Source organism: Struthio camelus, chromosome 4 (genome assembly GCF_040807025.1).
Source record: "Struthio camelus isolate bStrCam1 chromosome 4, bStrCam1.hap1, whole genome shotgun sequence".
NCBI classification, from domain to species: domain Eukaryota; kingdom Metazoa; phylum Chordata; class Aves; order Struthioniformes; family Struthionidae; genus Struthio; species Struthio camelus.
In genome coordinates, this window is record NC_090945.1 from 68,462,897 (window position 1) to 68,485,054 (window position 22,158).

General features: G+C 36.7%; 1 protein-coding gene across 4 annotated transcripts in view; it reads left to right on the forward strand.

Moving 5' to 3' along the window:
• KCNIP4 (potassium voltage-gated channel interacting protein 4) overlaps window positions 1-22,158 on the forward strand; it is a 434,674-nt gene that overhangs the window by 254,635 nt on the left and 157,881 nt on the right. The window contains exon 1 of one of the 4 annotated variants that reach the window (XM_068943284.1): window positions 17,389-17,410. The exons of the other annotated variants lie outside the window; for them this stretch is intronic. The gene's annotated coding sequence lies outside the window, so the exon portion shown is untranslated. Of the gene's footprint in view, window positions 1-17,388; window positions 17,411-22,158 lie in introns of those variants that run through there. 4 annotated transcript variants of the gene reach the window in all.

Sequence of the window (22,158 nt, forward strand, 5' to 3'; positions counted from 1 at the left end):
ACCAGAATCAACTATTCTTACCTCTTTCCAAGGAAATGCTTGGCTAGAGGTTCAACAGTTCTAGTGACTTGCTGTGTTTGGCTTTAGAAGGATTTTCCTAACATGAAAACTTGAGTATTTACACTTTCAGTTTTAAAGCCAGTGTTTCTTCTCCTAGCCACTATATATTTAAATAGCGTCCCTAGTTCATGCAACAGGCTTTTACCATGAAAATGTTTATCATATCCCCCTTCAGTATCTTTTCTAGCTTAAATTCAGTCCTTTCAGTCTTTTCTATTAGGTCAAGTTTTCTAGCCCTTTAATCTTTCTTCTTGCTGTCCTCCAATCTTTCTCCAAGTAACCCACAACTTTCTTGGAATTAATATTCCAGCTGAAGCCTTACTAAAGCATAGTAGAAAGATCAATTCACGTACCTCTCAGCTAGGCAATCCCTCCCATTGCTTAAAGGGACTTTAAAGAAACAAAATAGACAAATACTTGCCAAGAATTACTAATGTACAAGTTGATGCTTCTTTCCATTAAGGCAAACACTCTCTCTGCCCCCTCAGATTCTCTCCTAGCTGTATTTTCTATGATTCTCAGAACATATATTGTAATTTTATTAACCAGGACTGTACAAAGAGTATCAAAGTAACTGTGGCAGCTATTGTCTCTAATTTGAAAGTCTATTAAAAATTCTTTTTCCTGTTAATATTATGTGTAGTGACATTAAATAAAAGATCAAGGGAGTTGAAATGAATGCAGAATTTGCTTCCTTGATCTAATAATCTGATTTCCTTTTCCAATAGTTGTGTTAAAAAGGAGAATGCAGTGGTAGCTATGGATATTTTCCATAACTTTCCACATTCCTGAAAAGTTCCTGAAGTGCCAGAACCAAATTGTCCATACTGATTTCCAGTCTGTTGTTTGAATCAGAGGTTTCTTGTGCAACACAAGAAGCCTGTGACAATTAAACTGCATCTTTTCAATTCTGTGAGCTGTCTTTCTCATGTTCACCCACTTACATGCTTGAAATCAAATGCCAAGTGCATCATTAGTGACCTGCCATTCCTTGAATGCCAGCTGATGATAATGACATTTAACAGGGAAACAAGTCCACTCAGTCTGTGACCCTACCTGACTGCACTGTGATGCAGGATATAATTACCCAGATGTAAAATGCTTCAGTCTTATTAAGCATTTAATCAAAACCACCTCCATCTTTAACAGGCCCCACCTTTAAAGGCCCGGTCTTATAATTGTCCAAGATCCTTATCGAAGCCAAGAAATTGAGAGGGTTGAGCAGCGAGTGAATGGAATAGCTAGCAATTCAGAGTGTTTAAAATAAATTGCAATTAAAAAAACCAAAAAACTGTTGCTTCCTTCTTTGCAAAACCCCATACAGAACTGACTTGAAGTCACAGATAAATAAGCACCTAATATTTACCTGAAGAACATGTCCGTTTTGGTGTTTATGCTCCCATGCTGCACACTCTATCATATTTTTCTATTATACCTTTCCCCTTGTTCTGTAATGTTCCCTGCAGACCAGTTTCGCTTCTGAGTATGATAAATGACAAAGAATGGAATATATCCAGGGATGACTTACACTGGCAACAAATCTGTGAATATTGAATGACTGCCTATTTTGTTGTCCTCTTAAACCATGATTCTCTTTTTGCCAATATTTAGCTTTTTCAACCTAGAGAAAGATTTCTGCAGACAAAACCCTAACAATGCTTTCCAAATATTTATTTTTTCATTCACACATCCTATATAAAACATTTCAAACAAAGGTGAGTGTATTAGAAAAACCAGCTGTAGTTTCTAAGTATAAATACATTTCTAATTTGCATTGGATTAGTGTGAGTGAAAGAGAATAGAGGTAAATGTATCCCTTGCTAAAAGCCATCGAGTTTCTGCTTTTAAAAAGTATACTCTTGCTTTATACACTTCTTGTGTTTTATTTTTACATTCCACTGTGTGGACATGATGCAAGCAAAGGAAATAATGAGAAAACATATTTGAATGATGAAAACTTCACATTTAGTTAAATAATAAATGAATCCTCAATAACGATTGTAAAGAAATGAATTTGGTGCATCTCTTCTGAAAGCAACACATTTTTCTGTTGCACTAGAATGATATGTGCATTTCCAGACTGTGCCCATTGTCCCCAGGGAATGTCCTTCTGATATTCAGTTCTACTGCTGAAGAGCGAAATAACAAACATGTTAAATATTCATACAACTAATCTGAATTAAAGTTTCGTTTTTGTAACAACCCAAAGAAGCAGTTTGCAGTATGAAAACAGTACGTAACATATTACTGATTACAAGACAAGGATATAATTCGGTTAAGGCTAATCTTAGTGTCAATGACCTTGGACAAGCGTGTATTTTGCTCAGCAATTCAAAGTCTTCAAGAGTGGTGTCTCTAGAACGCTACAATTTTGAGTCCTCCAGTGACTTTGCAGTCATCTGTAGTCTTTTTCCTTCCTGAGATTGACTTGAATTTAGAAGCACTGAATGATAATAAACTGCTACCTCTTTTCTCACAACTTCAGTGGTTGGATGGAGAGCAAAATGTTTTTGAAACCACTGGTTTTGTGCTTAAGGTGGAATTTATGAGACCATGACTTACAGGAACCTCATGGTATGTTTTTATATGAAAGCTTACTCATTCCTGTGCAATTAAAGCAGGAATATGTTTGGTCCTTTAGACTATACATTACTTCATATCACTCTTCCCTAGAGTGAAGACTTTGTAACCACTGCAATTTAATTTAACCACAGCATTTTGTCACTTTATATTCCTAGTCCTTTTCAATAGAAAAAGGGTTATTTTACCTAGTATTCGACCTGTTTTCACTGTATAACCTTTTGTTAAGAGTGCGATATTTTTAGGATTTTCATGAATTTATCTGTTTTTTCTAATTAAAAGGAAACTTTCCAGGTCTGGCAGAATGTGATTTTAAAACAGAATCATCAGTTTACAGCACTGCAAATACTTCAATACAGGAGACATATATAGATAGCATAGAAACAAATATATAAACTGTGAGTATACTTTTTATTGATCTCTGAAGAGCTGTCCCTTGGAGCTTTAACAAAATAAATGAGTTACTGTTTGTCATCTCGCAGAGAGGAAGCTGAAACATAAGAAAGTATTCATATTGCCCTAAGCCAAACATATGGAGCCAAGGAAAATTATAGAAAGTGATATCCCCTGCAATATGCTATTTGGTAGGTCCTCATTTTGCAAAGGTGTTGTATATGGTTATCATAATACACCTTTCCTACTGACCTTTACAGTTTGTTTAAGAACAATTCTGAGCAGCATAATAGAGACTTGAATGAAATTTGACTCCTTTGCTAGCTCCAGGGACAGAACCATTGATCCCTATAATTGTTATGTAGGAAAACATCTGGGTCTGATCCTGTTCTTTCTTCCCTCAGGTGAATGCAATATAAAGGATTTGCATAAAACTAACATCACTGTTTCCTTTTAACGGGATGTTTCCCAGATCCTTGGTCTAGAGAGAGTTAGCCAAATTCTAACATATGTATCAGTTCGATTTCCAGTTGATACTGCTGAATTCTCTGGTGTTTTATATTTTTGTAGGAAAGAGAACAATCAGGATTTTTGTTAGTACAGTGTGATCTCTTGAAAGTATTAAAAAAAATGATGCTAGCAGAATCACTGCTTTCCTTCACTGACGTTTACATTCTTTGGTGCTTAGTGATAAGCTTCTGTTAAAAAATCGTGTGGTCTTCTAACAACAGCAATAACAACCTGAAAGACTTGCTTGTGGAGCTATGTAATTACAACCCTTAATTTTAGCATCATTTGAATAAGAATTTATGAAGTACTTGAAATCACCGATATGAAATGAGTTAGCAGTGTTAATTCAACACTTTAAACGGGCAGCTGCCCTATTGCACTAACTGGAAATCGTGTCAGCTTTGGTAGAGAAGGCAAGAATTGGATGGAAATGAAAACCAAGCTCTCTCACTTCACTGTTGAGCTGCATATAGCACAGGCTGAGGAAATAGCTTAAGTTTTGTCTATTCTGTGAAATAAACCCAAACTTTGTTTCTCAGGTAACAATTTTAGTATCTTTTATGAGTCCTGTTTGTTTCATGAGTCCATTTTTACAGTTCTCAGACTCAGGCAAACTACTAACGCTATTGCTTGAGAAATTAAAAGCAAAAGAGAGAAATCAATGCTGAAAATAACAGTCTCTTAGATCTATGTTCACAACTAATAGTATAAAGGAAAATCAGCATAAATGATTTTGAATGGCTCAGAAGTCCTGGGCCTGTTCTTTGAAGTCAGAAGCCTAATTGGCTTCAGTTCATATTTATGAATTCAAATATGAATGTAGAAGTCTAATCTATGAATTCAAATATGAATGTAGAAGTCTAATCTAGACGAAAGTCCTAAACTTCCAAGAAATTGTGCAGCGAGTTGTTTTAACTCTGAGCAATGGTCTAACTTATATGGTCAATGACATCTTGAGAACTGATTTTCAAGAAACACAGTGGGTTGTCAACTATTTAAAAAGTTGTACATCTTTAATGATATGCTCTTCATTTTAACATTAAGACGTAAGGCTGTATTCAAGAGTATTTTCAGCACAAATCCAATCTAAAGTTCACAAACCAAAGAGGAATCTGCCCGTAAAATGTACTACAATCTTGACCGATTTAGTCTGGCGATATGTTAAAGTAAACTTAGTATCTCTGCATCCCATGGGTCTTTATGGATCATGCTCTTGGAAGGTGTCCTCTCCCCAGTGGGTTACTTTTTATCTTCAGCAGGCACAATTCACAGATTGCAAGATTCGGCTCTGGCTTATTTAGTGGCTCTCATGTAAGCAATTATATTACAATTTGATATATGTTTAGGACTGTGTGGGAAGGCAATTTGAAATTTCTCCTAACTGCCTTTGTATCGTCATAGCTCATTTAAAAGCCAAGACATTAATACCTGTTAAATCATGGCTTGCAGTGGAAAGCCGGATGGATCCTTAATGATAGCATTTTGACTGGGACTCTAATGAAATCTGAGGCTGGTATTTGTAAATATTTCACTATAGGCCTAGTCATGATCTTTTGTTTCCTAATGTGCTTAGCGTCTTGATTACTAAGTGCTATCTGATTGATAATTTCTTCCAGTTGGAACAATGCACAAGAAAATAGAGACTTTTCCCACAGGGCAGGGACAGAACAGCTCTGACATTTGTGTATAGCTGTGGGTCAAGTTACACAGTAGACTTTCCTGAATATACCCTTTAGTTGGGGTTAGTCTGCTTCTCCTTTTCCAAGGGTGGGATCCCATAGTATGTCTTTCCTGGATTGGGTATGTGCGTGATAGCCCCTTATTTTCCTAAGTAGTATGGTGTGATGAGAAACCCAAAGTAGTTTAGTGCTTTTTCCCCTTTTTAATTGGAATGGGAGAAGGAAGGGGAAAGCCACGTCTGCCTCAAGGATCTGGAAAGCATATACTCAAACCAAAAAAATAAACATTCACACCAAATTACAGAAAATCAAGCCTGCTTATAAAAAGATGTGCTATCAGGCTTTCTTATGATTTCAAATCAGGAGTGCTAGAGAATGATGTGGAAATGATTATCCATGTTTGAATACTTTTTTATTTTTTAAGCAAAATATTGAGAGTCTGACAAAATTGCAGAAGCCAGTACCTTTTAACACATAGCTTGCTCTGTTTACAAGAGTATGCTCTAACATGAACACTAAAAGAGTAAAGGATTGAATTAGGCGTGTTTTAAGTCCTACATTCCTATATCAAGCAGATAAAAAGGGTTAAAACAAATGCTCAAGGGAAAAGTTTTCTTATTGCTTACATCTTTTAGATTTGAAGATGTAGCAAACCTGCTGTGTAACTATGCTTGGTGCCTGGAAAATAACTTTTTCCTTTTTATTTTCCTAACTCAGGCACTGATTTATTGAGCAAGAGAAGGATAAGGCAGCTTTAGCTTTTCCATTAGCACCAGCTGGAACCAACGTCACACAATGTTGTGTGAATGCACAGCTTCATCCTATTACATCAGAGCTGCAACAACCCACAACCTTTGCCAGTAGCACCATAACTTTCTGGAAGCTAGTTATGCCAGATGTATCCCTAAGTCTTTGTTCTTCTGTTTGTTTCTCTTCTCAGCACTGTTTTGTTTTAATGCAGCGCAATCAAGCAGGCTAAAATCATGAAAGTAAACTGAGGCATCAGCACTATTTGTAAGAAGCAATACAGATAACCTCCTCATTATTTGTGATTTGCTAAGAAGTCTGAGAACAGATAAGGGAAAAATTTTTCATTTACTTCACTGCATCTTAGAAAGAAAAACATCAGTGAGTGAATAAGTAGTTAGTTCAATAGAAAATTTGGTTAAGCATCCATTTAGTGAAACAAATGCATATAATTCAAGACTACCGTTTTAGTGTGCTCTTACTTACCTTAGTAGAATCTGTCTGTACATCACTTCTACACTAATACATTTTGTTAGCTTTTCAGATTATTATGCATTCTCAGTACAGCCGTTTAAAATATCCTCATCTACTTCAGCTTCTGAGCACTGGATCCAGTACTGCTTTTGTTAGTGAAACTCTGCCCACTTTCCTTTTGTGATAAAAGGTCCCTACCTTTTATCACATCAGGGAAATCCCTGACTGAAATGTAGTTCTCCAGCAGTTCTCATGTTTCTCAGTTTTCTGTTTCTCAGGCATTTTCTGTTATAGAGAAAACAAGTTTTCTGTCCCCCTTCCAGAAAGTAAATATTCCCTTTCCTCCCCAATCAGTCTTCAGGGGCTTCTTCATTACCAGCAGAACGAAGAACTGCTGTTATAGGCCATTGTCAAAACGGTTTTTTTCCTTAATGGAAGGGAAGATGTGTAATTTGCCTTCTTGCCCCAAATAACGCAGTGGAAGAATCACTATTTCCAAATGGTTTTTGTTAACATCAGTGCTAGAAGCACAGGTTATCAGTTTTTTAAGCAAAGAACCCTGGTAATTCATGCTCAAAGATATACTGAAGAGAGGTTCCCACTCTTAGCTCCAGGTATTCCCTAGTTAAAATTTTTGGAAGTGTTAAATCCAGCTAGCATTGAGAGATGGGAAATGTCACAGAAAACTTAGTATCTGCACTGTAGCGAGGGGAGAAGTGGATAGCAAGCTTGCAACATGTCATTTCTCCACTCCTGATAAGACCCTTTAAAGAAACCTGATGTAAAGTTATCGAATCTGTAGTGGGGTATATCACTTCCAGCCTTTTCAGCCCAGCCCTGCAGGAGAGGCACAGTTCTGTGTGTTATTTTGCAGATCAGAAAACAGAAACAAATGCAGACCTGATTAAAATGGCATTTCATTTTTTGTAGTGCCAGGACAGGAGATAAAGTAAGCTTTACCCTTTGGCAACGTATATTGACTTATACGATGAATTTTATCTGCCACCCTATTGTAAGACTCCTTACATTATGTACTGTGAGCTTTCTACTTTCTACTCTTTGGTCTCTTTAAGCAGAATAGACATTTAACTTGCTGTTTCTAGTAGTTTAAAGCTGTAAATTAGCCAAAATAGCAAGTCTTGCCAGTTATTAACAGTGGACAATAAAACATTTTAGCAATTTCAGGCTATGTCTAGACTTTCTTGATAGGCTCAGCAGTCTGGTCAAATGATAGGGATTCACTCGTGTTCAAGTTTTTACAGGTTGTAAGAGACAGTTTACATCTGTAACAATTATTACAGTCACAGTATTGCCTTGTATAAGAACCGTTTGATTACTTTTTGCACCTTGCAAGCACTGGTCTTGCTTGTATTCTCCCTGCTCTGATTCACCTGCCTCAGGCACTGCTTGGGACTGCACGAGAACACCCTTAGTGGTCATTCCCAATGTTTCCACTGCTTTTGTTTCATTCTCACTTCACTTCCATGCTTACTTTTGCTGCCACTCATGAAACTTAAAAACAGTGGACCACTTTGGGGCCTCTGCAGCACATGTAATAAGATGTGTAAAACTTTGTTCAGCAGCCTTTCTCAGTCTAGAGCAACAGGCAGGGACATCTCAGCCAGATGTCCCAGTTCTCATTTACTTCCTACACAATGTTTCAGTCTATCATTGTAGTTTCCTTAGTTTTTTCATTGACCTATTGTCTTGGAAAGGGAGACCAGTTCTTACTGACAGAGGTACAGCCTCCTCTGCTTCCAGGATGATAAACATCTGCAGGAGGATGCTACCTTCTCAGGCACTGTATATCCCGAAACTCTGACACAACATCGTTAAGTCAAGCTCTGTCCTCTGTCTGTGATCCATCATCTAGCAACCAACAGGTTCTGGACCAGCGAATCTGATATCAGATTTTTTCAGACCTGGGGATTGCTAGTCCATAAAACAGACTGTCCATCCTGAAGTGCTTCCAGCATCTCTGAGGTAACCAGCAGTAGAGAAATGAACATAGCAAGAAAGTCATGGCTAAATGAACCAGAGTCCTCCAACCCTTTTTAGATCAATAGAAATAGTATATAGACACCCTAATGGACTAGTGTATCACAAATTACGCTATAGCTGTTTTTTTTTTTAAATATGGGCCTGCAGGGAACCTGCCTCCCTGTCAAAGGGACCCGGGTACTGGTGGTATTAGTGTATTTGTAAGCACAATGGCCTGTGCTGTTCTGTGCATGCTTGGTCATGAGGCTATCAAGGTCCATACCGAGCCCTTGGGTTCCTGGCTGTGGATGCCTTCATGGCAGATACTGCATATAGCTTTGATAAGCTGACCACAAGTTAGCTGGCAGACTCACTGTGGTCTTCAAACCTGTGCAAAGCCTCAAAGAAGCCTTTACCTCAGCAGTGGGTGCTGTGAGATAGGAAATTCCTGGGTATTCCAGTGTGACGGTGGGCGCATCGCACTGGGCAGTGGCTTGGCTCCTAAAAGGGCCTGGAGGAAGCCAGTGCATGGTCAGTGCCCCTGTGCTCTCCCTGCAGGCAGAGCGCCCAGCCTGAGGAGGCAGGCAGGTCTTATGTTTCAGAGGGTGTTTAGGAGCCTTAGATCCCTGCTGGAGCCTCAGCTCCTCACTGTCTCTCCCCTAGACCTCAGGAAGTTTTAAATTTTTGTAACATTTGTAGGAACTTAATTTCCACTGTGAAGTGTGTGTTATTATCCCCCAAACACTGTGTGCACATACGACAAATAATAGATAACAGCATAACATGAACTTTTCCTTCTTCTATTTTTCCATGTTCTTTAGCTGCATTTTTCTGGTATTAGCATACTTTCATTTCCCTCCACACAGAACTTTGAGATGGTTGTTACCGTATCTCTAATAAGATGAAGCTAATCAGTCAAGACAAAAATCATTACAGAAAATGATAATGGGAGAAGCACTCATTTGTGTTCTTTCATTATGTCTCCTGGGGTATTCATTTAAAACCACTGAATCTAACTCAGAGCACAGTGCAGTTCACGCCTTCTCCTGTTTCATGCTGAACTCAGATTTCAGGGAATCATGATGGTGTATCACCTTGAGGTTAAAGGTAGAATGGTAAATGTCGTGAGGAGTAAAGTTGGTAAGGCAATATTATCATACATCTATTAGATGGATGTTAAGTTAGCTTATGTGTAGGTAGATGATGAGGGAGGTAATTGAATTAACCTATGCCTAGTAACTTCCTAACTCCTTTCAGCAGTGGGCTTATAGGAAGGAATAAATACCATCTCTTCGGACATGGGTCTCAAATCATCTCTTAATCTCTCTTTAGAGAGAGTCTTTAGAAAGTCTTGTTTCTTGAATCTTCACTGGCTGCCAGTGAAGAGGTAAAAGGTACATTGTAAGGTGTGTACTATACTTTTTTAGTATATCATAGTCTACCAGTTAGTACTGCCTTATCTAAATCCATGCCTTTTTGCTATTGCTCTAACTCTAAATGAGCACATGGTGATAAAGAAATCACAGTCAAAGCAAGGTGTGGAAGAGAGATGCAATCTCTTTGACCATGATGATGTAGCGGTGATGAAGCAGAGGAAAAGGAGACTTGCCCCTGCAGTATTTGGGAAGTCAGTAAAGAGATGCACTGAAAAAGAATGGAGCAGAAGACAGAAATTCTCTGAGTTTCATGTAATAGGCTCAATTAATAAGAATTTCTTATAGGTTGAACCTGATTTCTTCATCTAAAACCATATGTCAGACAAACAGTGGGAGAGAGACAAGGGTTTTTAGATCCCAATCACAATACCTCGATTAATTACCTGTCACAAAACCATTAGTAGGAGCTAGATCCAGTGCTAAATCCAGGAGCTAAATGATCTGTTCCAACGGAAGTTTACTCCAGTGAGATTAGTGTCCAGCTGAACATTACCTTGGATCTCATTTTCGAAATGTGAGCATCCCACTTCTTGGTTATGGCCTAGAAAATGACCAGGTGATACTTTGTGTCCTAGATACTTGGACATACCTAATGTTCAACTTATTCCAAATTAGCACAAAACATTACTGGGCAGTTTTGAAAATTTTGACCGCAGCTTTTCCTTCATTCATCCACTCCTTTTATCATCTTGCATTCAGACATCATTATGCTGGTAGAGTTTTTGGGAATGTTTTGAAAATACAGATTTCTTTGAATTGTATAACTGTATATTTTGCTATTCTTAATTGTCATTTGTATTCAACAGTCTATAATGTGGGAAGTAGCTTTATAACAGCCTGTGCTCTGAAATCTGTTTTTTAGAATTTTAGATGTGAAACTATGAGAGTCTGAAAAATGAAATGAAAGGCTTGAGTGACAAATAAGCTTTACAGGTTGATTTGGATTAGAACTAACTTTTATTTTTCTTAGCTGATGTGAAAAGTTTTTTGGCTGTATTACATGTGCTAAGAGAAAACTGTCTGAGATTGTTTTATGGGAATTAGCAATCAGCTGAAAAAACATTCCTGTTTAATAAAGATGGATAGGGCAAACTTTAAATTTATGATTTATGAATAGTCTAAAATTTTTTCATATTCTGCTCTGAAATCTTAGTTCTATGCTCTAAGAAATGAAATTAGCCACAAAGTGTAGACATCTATGAGGCTTAGATTTTGAAATGCCACAGTTGTCATTAAAGAATGTTGGAATTAAATGTTTGATTAAATACAAGTATTAACAATTGAAAAAAAAATTAAAATCAACGACTACTTAATGTCTTGCAATAACAACATAGAAATGAAAGAAAAAGGGAAATAAACTGTAATCTTGTATGTTCTAGTCATGCACATTTTTATAGTCATTAATAGTGTCCATGGAGTAAATAAGTTTGTTTATTATGCACACTCATTTGTATAAAAAGCCCAGAGATTTACTTCCGTAGCAATATATTGGGCAATTGCTTTGGTATGTTTTGTAAGCTCCTTAATCCAACATGGAGTTTTAGAAAATAGTAACAGAAATCACAAAATGTTTTTCTTCATCTTATTTATGTTGCCATAAAGTGAAGTGCATTAACCTCAAGTAAAGCTCTCTAAGCTGTTTGGGAATTTATTCTTTAGCTGGCAATTTCTTTTAACGTTCCATGCTCAAAGCCAATTCAATTTTTGTAATCCCAGACTATGGCTGAATGTGTCTGCACACAAGCACTGAGATATTTCATTGAAGAAAATGTCAGTTTTGAATCAAAACAAATAAATTATTCATATTTGTGTACTTTGCTAAATAAATTGTTTTGATTAACCAAACAAATTGAGTTGTGTGTTTTGCTAGGTACAGATATTATTTGATATGACTTGTGAAAAGAGTCTTATATTTAATTTTTTATATGCTGATTGGATGTAATTTTCATCTCATAGTTCAGTAGATTTTAAAATTAGCTTAGTCTGCCATGAAATACTCCTTTATGAAAAGAGAAAATGATTTTCACACTATGGTAATTTGACATTGTTTATTTTGGGGCTGGTTGTACAATTTCAGTTCACGCTGAGCAATACTTACCCAGTGGGCCACTTAATTAAGGACTACCCAGCTCAGAGATCCAAAAGTGAGACTTTTGTTTAGAGCAAAATTCAAATAGAAATCAAGCCATCCAGTAAGATCTTAAAGATGCTTGATGCTGGAAACGGTTGGGAGCCTACATGTGTTTGTTTTTTATGACAAAAGCTAGCTGAGGCAAATATTCAAAGCACCAGGTTTTGACAAGGTGTTGCTGAGGAGATACCTTCATGTGTTAGCTGCATGCTGGATAATATACTTAGTTGAACAGGTAGGAAGTTCAAGAGTAAAAAGTAAAGGCAGGTTGGGTAGAATGGGTATTCCCACATCCTCCTAGCTCAGAGGATAACTTTGCTATGTAATTTGTGCTTATGAAGGCCTGGATACTAACATTAGGAAATTTTGTAAATGAAATTATTAACATTTGTATTTGTGATAGTACTACTACGCAGATTTAAGTAGATCCTTTAATGATAAGGAAGGTGCCAGGATATAGCTAACAAAAATTAGCTATATCTAAAACTCCCTCTTTTATTGATAGTCCATACAACTGAAGACTTTGTTTGGACTCTGACTCATAATTAGTGTCCATGTATCTTCCTTAATAACTAGGCAGCTAATTAGTCCAGCCACAATACCATTATACTCAAAAAATGTGAGTACTGCAAACTCATACAAATGAGTTTGTCTGAAGTGAGATGAAGGCACAGCAGAAGCCATATTGTTTCACATTTTAACTACTTAAGAGCTTTCCTTGCTCTCTTTATGTTTGCCTCTCCTACTGCAAACCCTCTACCCCGCTGCCTTCATCTACCCTCTTGCTTTACCGCACATTAAGTGCAAATTCTGGTTTCTCGATCGTGCTTCTGTGTAACTCTGCACTAGGCACTTTCCTGTTTGTGTCTCATTCCAACTTTTCTCTTTCTGAACTCTAGAAATGAGGTCAGCTCTGCCATGTCGTTTATCCACGGGGGATGAATTTGATAGGTGTCCTCTGGCTTTTTTAGCGTCCTTCAGAAACATGACTGACATCTTTAAATTCAGTATTTCTGGGCTTTAGCAGTTCTGAATTTAGAACTGGGCCAATAATCTCAGTCCAAACCTTTGTATACCTAGAAGGGAATGGACACGACCACGAACAAATGAAGAAACATACAGTTGATTTCTGAGGAATTTTGGCCCTGCTTTGTTTTTACTCTTAAAATTTGAGTATTACAAGCCGTAGTGACTTCAGATGCTTACATGATGTTTATATGAATTGGAGTGTCAGGGCCGGTGAAACTGGAGCTTTGATTGATTTATGGGTTTTATAATTAGTTTTGATGGTCTCAGGCCTATTAACTTACCTCAGAAAATAAATCATTGTGAAGACTGAGCTGGTGATTTAAATGCCATAAAAGATCTTCCTATTCATGTGATTTTCACTATGCTCCCCATATGATTTTCTGAGTTTCCTCTACAAGGTTTGAAATAAAAGAATAACCCTTTTGAGCAGCAGAGGGCAGCAATATACTTTATATATTAAATATACTTTATGATGACCTAATTGTGCATCTGTTTCTGAAATCCTGTTTCAGTTCTAAACGGGCATGATGGGTGGATAATATTATGTATGATTATCATAAGCATGTATTTATGGAAAAAATTGTACTGATATGAAAACAATAGAGGGCAAAATATATCCAATTTTCGCTGCGTTCATTTATAGGACCATTTAATTTAAAATATTTTCTCTTTAATTGTCTGTCTATATAAAAATTACCAATATTTTTTTTCCCCTGAACTATTTTTAAGTCATCCTTGTTCTTTATAAATGGTTGTGTTCACATTAATCTATAAATTCACTGTAGAGTTTCTCTGCTTTCATTGGCCAGTGTTTATATTTTAATGGTTACAGCAAAATCAGCCCCATGAAGGTCAATAGAAGGCTTTCCTCTGAATTAAGTGAAGCCAGGTTTTCATCATTTTTGTATTATATGTATGAATAGGTCATTATAAGGAGACTAATATTTGCTTAGCTGCCCAAAGTACTCTTTATAAGATCCTGTTTCTAATGATGATTGCATTATTTTAACCATTTGTGCTCAAATGTCATATGCTGGATGTCTGTCTTTGTTAATTATCATGCAGGGGCAGTGGTTGCTTTGTTCTGTATGGAAACTTAAATCAAAATTCCCAAGTCCTTTACAGTGGCTAAGGAAAACAACATTTTCCTCACATGTTAAAAAAATTCCAGCAGTGCTTATTTTGTTTTTCTGGTCTCTGATCCCAGGGATCTTTTGGGAATTTTACAGTCTCTGGCTAGGCCAGAAGGCTGAGACCGTCAGCTTTTCCCCTTCTGGAGAGCACCCTAACAACTCTGTTAGACTTAGGGTCCCTGCTCTTGCCCTGTGTTTCTGGCTCTGGGACTCTTCTTGTTTTGTTGTGTAGCAGCTCTCTAGAAAAGGTGATAAACATTTTTTCTCAAGCCTTTTGGGTGATCCTGCAAATTAAAGAAGTGTGCAGTTTTAGTTCCACTTCCTTCATAATTTCATACTTCACAGAGTAGGCAAGAAAAAGTGTTACCAACACCACTATCCTCTCACTTCCGGAAAGAAGGCATGATTACTGTTTGTTGATCCAGTGCTGCCTATATGTTGTGCATATATTAGCGTTTTAGTCCAATCCAGACCTGTGGTTCTGGAGTGAATCTGCTGTTTGTTCCCACTATCACATGGAGCAGTCTCTGAGTCTGCAAACTGGATTATTTTCAGAGGAAAACATGTTCCAACCACTAATGAACATTCAGTCCTGGGAAATGGTCCAAAGCAAGAACCCTGCAAAACATATGTATTTATGTGTATATATGAACAATAGGTCCTTGGCACCAACTATTTTGCCGTACAGATCTGCCCTTACTTCACCGCACTGAGGCCCCTCAGGAAAAAGGAGTATAAATTTAAAAGGAGTTTAGGTGGGAGCTAGCATTTATCTGCCCACACTGAAGCACTTCGTGTGAAGGCCTAAATACTGGTGTGCAGGAAACTCTGAGGTCCAGGCTGGAAATGGTATTTGAATTTAGGTAACGTTAGTCTGCAGTGCTGGAGAGTGAGCTTTAGGAGTTTCTCTTATTCCAAATCCAACATGAACTGCCCTAGCTCTCCCCTTTTTGTTAACATAACTCACATTTAGTTTCTTTGCTTCAGCTTTTCTACAGTAAAACAGGCACAATCGTGTTACAGGGTTTTAAAATGCAAATTCACTCCTGTGTGAAGCATTGAGGTCCTATCATGAAGAGCTCTGTAAAAAAGCTAATGAGGAAAATATTCTTTTTCTTCAACACAGGTTTTGAATAGTGTACAACAAATTAGTTGTGAGACCACAAACTAAAAAAAGAGGAGGAAGGAAAATATTAAATAGCTCTTCATTAAATGAGTACCATTCTGCAAACATAATGAAAGAAGGTCTTGAAGGAAAATAATGAGATCATGTAATTAAAGATCATATCAGCATTCATATACACAAAGCACCTGGCTTAGAGTTTTATGGGAAATTCATTTCTGGCATTTCAGCACACAAATGTTTGATTCTGCAACCTGACTAATACTATTTCAACAAATTGTCGTATTGTGATGCACTCAAATTAGGAATGGAACAAGTTCAATTTTGATTAAGTTACAATTCTCATCTTTTTAATTATTTAATTGGATTTAATTATTTGGATAATTACTAAAAAAAATTTACAAGAATCATTTCGTGAATCAGTTGTTATTACTAACCACCATTTCCATGATTGTTGTCGCCATGTTATCTGTATAGATCCAATATTAGTAGCACTCTGCTAGGCATAAATAGAGCGATAGAATGAGATACAGTCTGTGACCTGTGGAGATTGCTATCTTTACGAGGAGCAAAGGCAAATGGTAGAAAAGGAGAGATTTGAGATAGAGGCCAAATGAAAACATATGGTGCATGTAAATGTCATGCTAATTTCTACAGTAGTTTTCATTTTTAAAAGTATTTGTATTTCCAGGTGGAGTTTTGTGCAGAAAGACCTAGCAAAAGAGAAATTAAAGATAAAAAAAGACTAGAATAAAGGACGTGAAAATCAAAATATTGGATAAAGGGAGAAGAGAACGGAGGGCAACGAGAAGGAGAAAGATTGAGGGAACGGGAGGAGAGAGCCTCAAATACAGGGAGAATTAAAATTACAGGGGAAAAGGTTTTTCATTCAGCATGTTCTGTGAAGTAGTTGTCTATGTGGCTTTGGCATTACTTTCTCCAGCCTTCAAGCTTTGATTAACATTTGATTTTAAATTCATTAATTTAGACTATAAAAATGAAATTCACTTAAGAGGAAAGATTAGAGTAAATTCTGAATGTCAGAAATTCTGAGTTATTTTGGATCAAAGGTCAATACGGCATTGTAGAGACTTGGTTTTTTCTACCCAGAATGTAATGACATTCTCAGTTTGTTTTGTCTCTATTTTATTAAGAATGACATAACATCAGTATCTCCATTGTGCACACTGTGACAATGCATTACAGACATAGTTTGTCTAATATTAATTAAGATATTTTTCAAAATATTGATAGAAAGAAAACTGTAATGATAACCTTTACATTATGTATCTCCTTATTGAAAAAAATTGCTGCTTATAACTACAACTGTTTTTATATATTTATTATATTTAATATATATAATTATATGTAATTAATGGCAGATTGTATGTTTCGTATTAATTTTATATTTGTTGATAAATATAGTTATCCTATTATAAACACTGTGCGATTTTTGCATCTTATTCTCTATGGGATTGTCTGCAAATAAATACTGTTCTTTGTAAATGATGTTCTGCATAGTATCTGATGAGTGGTATAGAGAAAACAGTTAAATAATATAATTATTTTCCTTTTACATTGTTTCTAGCTTATCCTGTCTCATTCACATACTTTTTCTTAATCTTTCTTTACAAACTACCTTTGACTTCTGTTTTTATTTCATGTTTTAGTTCCTCTTTGCAGCCCTTACTAACACAAAGGAATGAACAAACCATAGTGGTTTACTTTAATCTTCAGCCTATTAAATCTTGCACTTGAAGGTCAAATTTAAGCAGAGGTAAATCTATGCTTCCTTAATAAACTTTAATTCTACAAATAAAATGTGATTGAAACCGAATTGTAATAGAATTTCATTTTAGAATTTCTTTCTTCTTCATCTGGTAAATATTGATTGAAGGGAGGATAATGAGAATCTGAAGTTACTTGTTCCCCTGAGTACAGGCATCGTTTTCGTATGGCTTTGTTAGAATGTTACAAGAAGAGACCTGGTGAAAACAGTAAAACTATGAGCTTATAGCAGGAAGAGAAAAAGTCAGAGAAGGGTAACAGGAGTGATTAGCAGTACGGGGAAGCTTTCAGTTTAAAGCAAGATGAAAGGAAAACCACTATTTGTTCTAAAGGAGTTTCAAAAAAGGGTAAGTTTTAACATTGTTAAGAGTTACTAGGACAACATTGCCAGGTTTAGCTTTTTAAATCAATACTTTGTTCCTTTCTAGAAGAGCTGAATAAGAAGTTTGAGATTAATAAAAAATGATTGGATGTAATTATATGACCTGTACTGTGTGTTAGAACATACTACAGAATTGTCATTGATAGCTCTGATTATAAAACTATGGAAAAGATAAAGAAAGTAAAACAATGATGCTTTTTAAAGCAATTTAATCTCAGAGATAGGATACAGAGGAAAGCATACAGTAAAATTCAGAAAAGGATTTGAAAAGCTTTTAAATATTTCTAATCTACCTATCGAGGATGTATTTTCCAAAGGAGAGGGACTAAGCTGAAATCAAGTTTGCAAAATATAAACTAACAAAAATATCATTCTTGGCCTGAAATTTCACTTTTCAAAGACAAGAGTGGGAGACCGATGTTGAACATTTTGGGAAAAAACGTTACAATGTTACAAGAAAGTTAAGACTATTTTTTTAAAAAATGAAAAGCCTAAAAGATGTAAATATAAAATTAGATTTTATTTCTAAGCAGGAAGAAAACTACACAGTGGAACTTCAGTTTAACTTCTAAATCAGTTAACAGTGAATTCTGCTAAAAAAAGCAGAAGTTAGGCTATTAGTAAAGAATAGGCTATCTGTTCCGTCTTTTGTAGCATAATGGCAATGTGAAAATTCCACTGACTTCAGTGGTGTTTTTCACCTACTCATGCAGTGTTATTGGCGATGAGATGGCTTCTAAGTATCCAAAATATTCTCCTCCCCCCCCCCCCCAAAAAAAAAAGAGGTATCTGATTTGTATAGAACATAGGGGATTCCCTATAAGATTTCAGAAAAAAATCAGGAAATAGAAGGGTGGGGTTTTTTTTTTTTTCCTTCTAAGCATGCTTTTAAAACCTGAACTTCAATGCAAGGAAAAAAGAAAGGATTTCTTTTTTCTCTACTCTTTTAATCTAATGACTCTTATTTTATGAGATATTTTGCAGGGAAAAAATGCGAGTGTTCTGATAGCAGCACGTTTGCCTCTGTGCTGCATGAAGCAGACAGCCTGGAGAAGCAGCAGGTGCATTAGTGGATGAATCATGGGCATCTGCTTTCTGGAGCTCAACTCAAATTTCTTCTGAGCTGCACCTGTGTTGTGGGTCATAGTTGGCTGGTGCTGGGGCTCAGAGGCTCTGGGTTTTACTGTGGGAGAAGGGTTGGCTACAGCTCAGCAATGTGGTGTCTGGAGGCAGAAAACTGGGAGGTTTCCTTCAGGCAGGAAGGAGTGAGTCCTTTGATACTAGAGGTGAGTGAAATGGGTGGATTAGCTGATCTGTAGAAGCTGAGGTGGCTGGGTCAGAAGCCTGTTGGATGGCAGAGTTAGGAGTAAGTGAAAGTGTGTGGAACAGGCTTGAATTTTCACTGATTGAGGCAAGGCTGAGAACTGGGATTGCTCAAATTTAATTGCTGAGTTAGTAGGTATAGGTGAGAGCAGAGAGGAATAAGCCTTCCTTGTGAGAGGGAAAGCTTCCTTGCATAAGCTGAGCTTTTTAGGCTGCCATCCTCAGTATGGGTCTCCCTCTCCTGCCTTGAGCCCTGCAGGAGGATGGAATTGGAAGTGTTTCCTGCTCAATGTGTGGTGTTCGATTGTTTTGGTGAATCCTGAGTCAGCTTGGTAAGCTGGCTGTCTAAATGATTAATATGACTGGTGTTATGGGAAGCCTGAAAGTGCCTTGGTGGACACAGTGGCGACTGAATTTACTGCAGGAAGGGTTATAAACCTTCCCCTGTTGAAATGCAGTGGATACTGAATGCAAGAGGAAACTGGGGCTTTGGGACACCTGACTTTAACAGAAATATTCTTGGAATATGATATAAGGAAGTAAACTGGGCATATTATGGCAGAGGAGGTGTTTGGTGAAAAGGAAGTAAAATTAGCAATTAAGAAGCAAGGTGTAAGAGGTTATTGATGATGGAGTTGCAGGAGAGAAGAGGAATAACTTATGGTGCTGCAGCCAGAGGTGGGGCAGGATGAGAAATACTCTGAGAATTCATGTGTTTACCTGACTCAGTCTGGAGGTGAAAGTTTTGCCTGTTTAGTGGCATGGACAAACTTGCATAAGCTGCTTCTACATGTCAAAGTGTTGGAAAACTTGTTTATGTGCTGAGGCTGCTCTAAATCAATTTAAATCTGTTTTAGAAGGATTTAATCAGAGTGCAGCAAGCCTCTATACAGACATTTTAATATCTGCTTAATATGGCTATGTTGCTTTGCTTAGTGCATAAATTTGCTTAAGCTATAGACAGATGATGTCTTTTCAAGTCTCAGCTAGAAACAGCAACTTATTATCTGAAAGTGAGTATACCCTTGTTATGTTGTAATTGCTAAGTCAAGTGTAGAATAGGTAAACATGATGTTTCAGAAGTGTTTTAATTACATCTCATGACATTAGTGGTCCTGTGAGTGTAGGCTGTGACCACTCTGCTGGGAGAAGTGTTAAATTCTTACAGTCCAGCATATAATGATGTGTTGGTGTTATGGAATGTGCTAAAGCGTATAGGAGCTGATAGGCAGCAAAGTAATATGATGATTATTATATTATTAATGACATCGGCCTATCTGTAAGGAGGGAAAGGGATTTGTGCGTGAGAGGTTCTTGAATTTAAGAACATGGCAAACAGAGGTGAAGAATTCGGTCCACTTCAGAGGCAAAAGGTAATATAACACTTGGAATAAGAAGAAGATATTGTCATGATTACTGAATCTTTAGATGGTTTGAATTTCATCTGTAACTGATGTCTGAGTCGGTTTTTGTCGTTTTGGATGTTTTACAGCTGTGTTTGACTATGGTATTCAAGGGACTCGATTCTGCGTCTCTGAAGTGTTCCATTGGGTTTAACTCTTCTCTTGTACAGATCTTGCAGTAAAATATTCACCGGAGTTTTTAATTGTCTCTGTTAGCTATAGCCTTTCTAAGCTGCACTTCAGTGGCCATATTAAGCAATTTCTATTCTGTGTATCTGTGCAAGGAAGCTTGTATATGGATCTGAATTTAATATACTTTCCTTGTGTTCCACTTAAAATAAATTCTGAAGTACAAATTTATTTTAAGGGATAGGATTTTTAGTACCTTAACTTTTTTTTTTTAAATCAGACTTAACTGAGTGGTCTGAATTACTTTCGACAAGTTCTTAACATTAGCTGTAGAATTGTTATTCTATTTCAATTGATTTCATGTTCATGTTGTCCTTTTATTTTCCCCAGCTCCTGTTGCACGCCAATTATGTTATCATATTACTCTAGCCCAAACCCTTCATTGAATTTAGCTTACCTTTTCTCTTTTTATAAATTCCTTAGTAGTGCTAGCTCAGAACACCTTTTCACCTTCAAGGTTACGTGCTGCCAGCCATTTTCTGAGATTAAGCCTTGGAAAAGGGAACCTCAAATGCTTTCCAGTATCTCTACAGAGTTTTAGACGGTAAAGGCACTTAGGGGACAGAGTTACGTTCCTGATTTCTGTATTGGGATGTTGTTTTCCAACAGTTTGCCTAATATTCCAAAGCATTTAAAAAAAACATTTAAACAAAACATTAAAAAAAAAAAAAAGTTCTGCTGACGGCTGCTCGTGGTATGCAGTCAGAGGCACGTCTTTGAGGGCTTTCTTGCATTCTATGTTTTCCTTCTTAAAAAAGACCCAACAAATTATGTAACTCATCAAAATGACTGATGTTAAAAAGAAAACTAGTTGTCCTGGGTGTCTGTGTTAAATTCAGATAATGTATAGTATGTATGGTTGTCAATTTGGTTTAATTTCATTCACTTTATCTTACTGTATTAGAGAGTTTACTTTTTCATTGCTTTTGTGTGGTTTATTCTGGTATGGTTGATGGCCAGTGTTCACAGACTTCTTTCAGGTCTCCTCTAGACTAAATTTCCTGTACTCTGCAGTTCTGTTGCGGTAAAGATCAAGGCTATATATTTCAAGAGTCTGGGCATCAGTTGGTGTTCATCTTCTTACAAATTTTTCTCTATAATAATAAAAGATATGACAGAAGGCATGAAAATTAAATTTATTTTTTCCTAAACTACCTAAACTTTTTTTACTGTAGAATAGAAAGCTGCTGTTATAGGTATTTAAACTTGTGTTTGTATGGTAGTCTTCCTGGACTGATCTGGAATTTCAGGTATGAAAGTAACTACCTGGCCAGTAGGGTGGGGGGGGGGTCCAGTAATCAGGAAAAGAGTTTTGACTATTGGCCATACTTTCTGTCACAATGTCTCCTAGTTCAAACATAATTTAAGACTCTTATGATTTCAAACATTTCATTTGTGGTTTTCTGTGAATGTTATAAGCTTCTCTACTTATCCAGTGGTAGTCGTAGTTTCTCTAACTACATTTCTTTGCAGTAATTCTATGTCTCTGCATGTCTGACAAGGTATGGATCATCAGTGAAAAGCTCAAATGTGCCTTTGTGATTTTTTTGGGGGGAGAAGGAGTAAGGGATGAAATCAATTTTTCAGCACCTATTTTGAGACTTCTTAAAAGAGCTAGACAGTTGAAATCTGTTTCCCTAACGTGGGGTATTCCAAGTCGTAACAGTCTTTGTAAGTACTGGTTTTAATTATGCTACAAAATCTGTATGGACCATCTGGATCTTAGATGGCTAATATAAGATGTTATATTAGTTACCTAGGTGTATCTCCATCTCATGTGAAATGATCTGTGATTAAA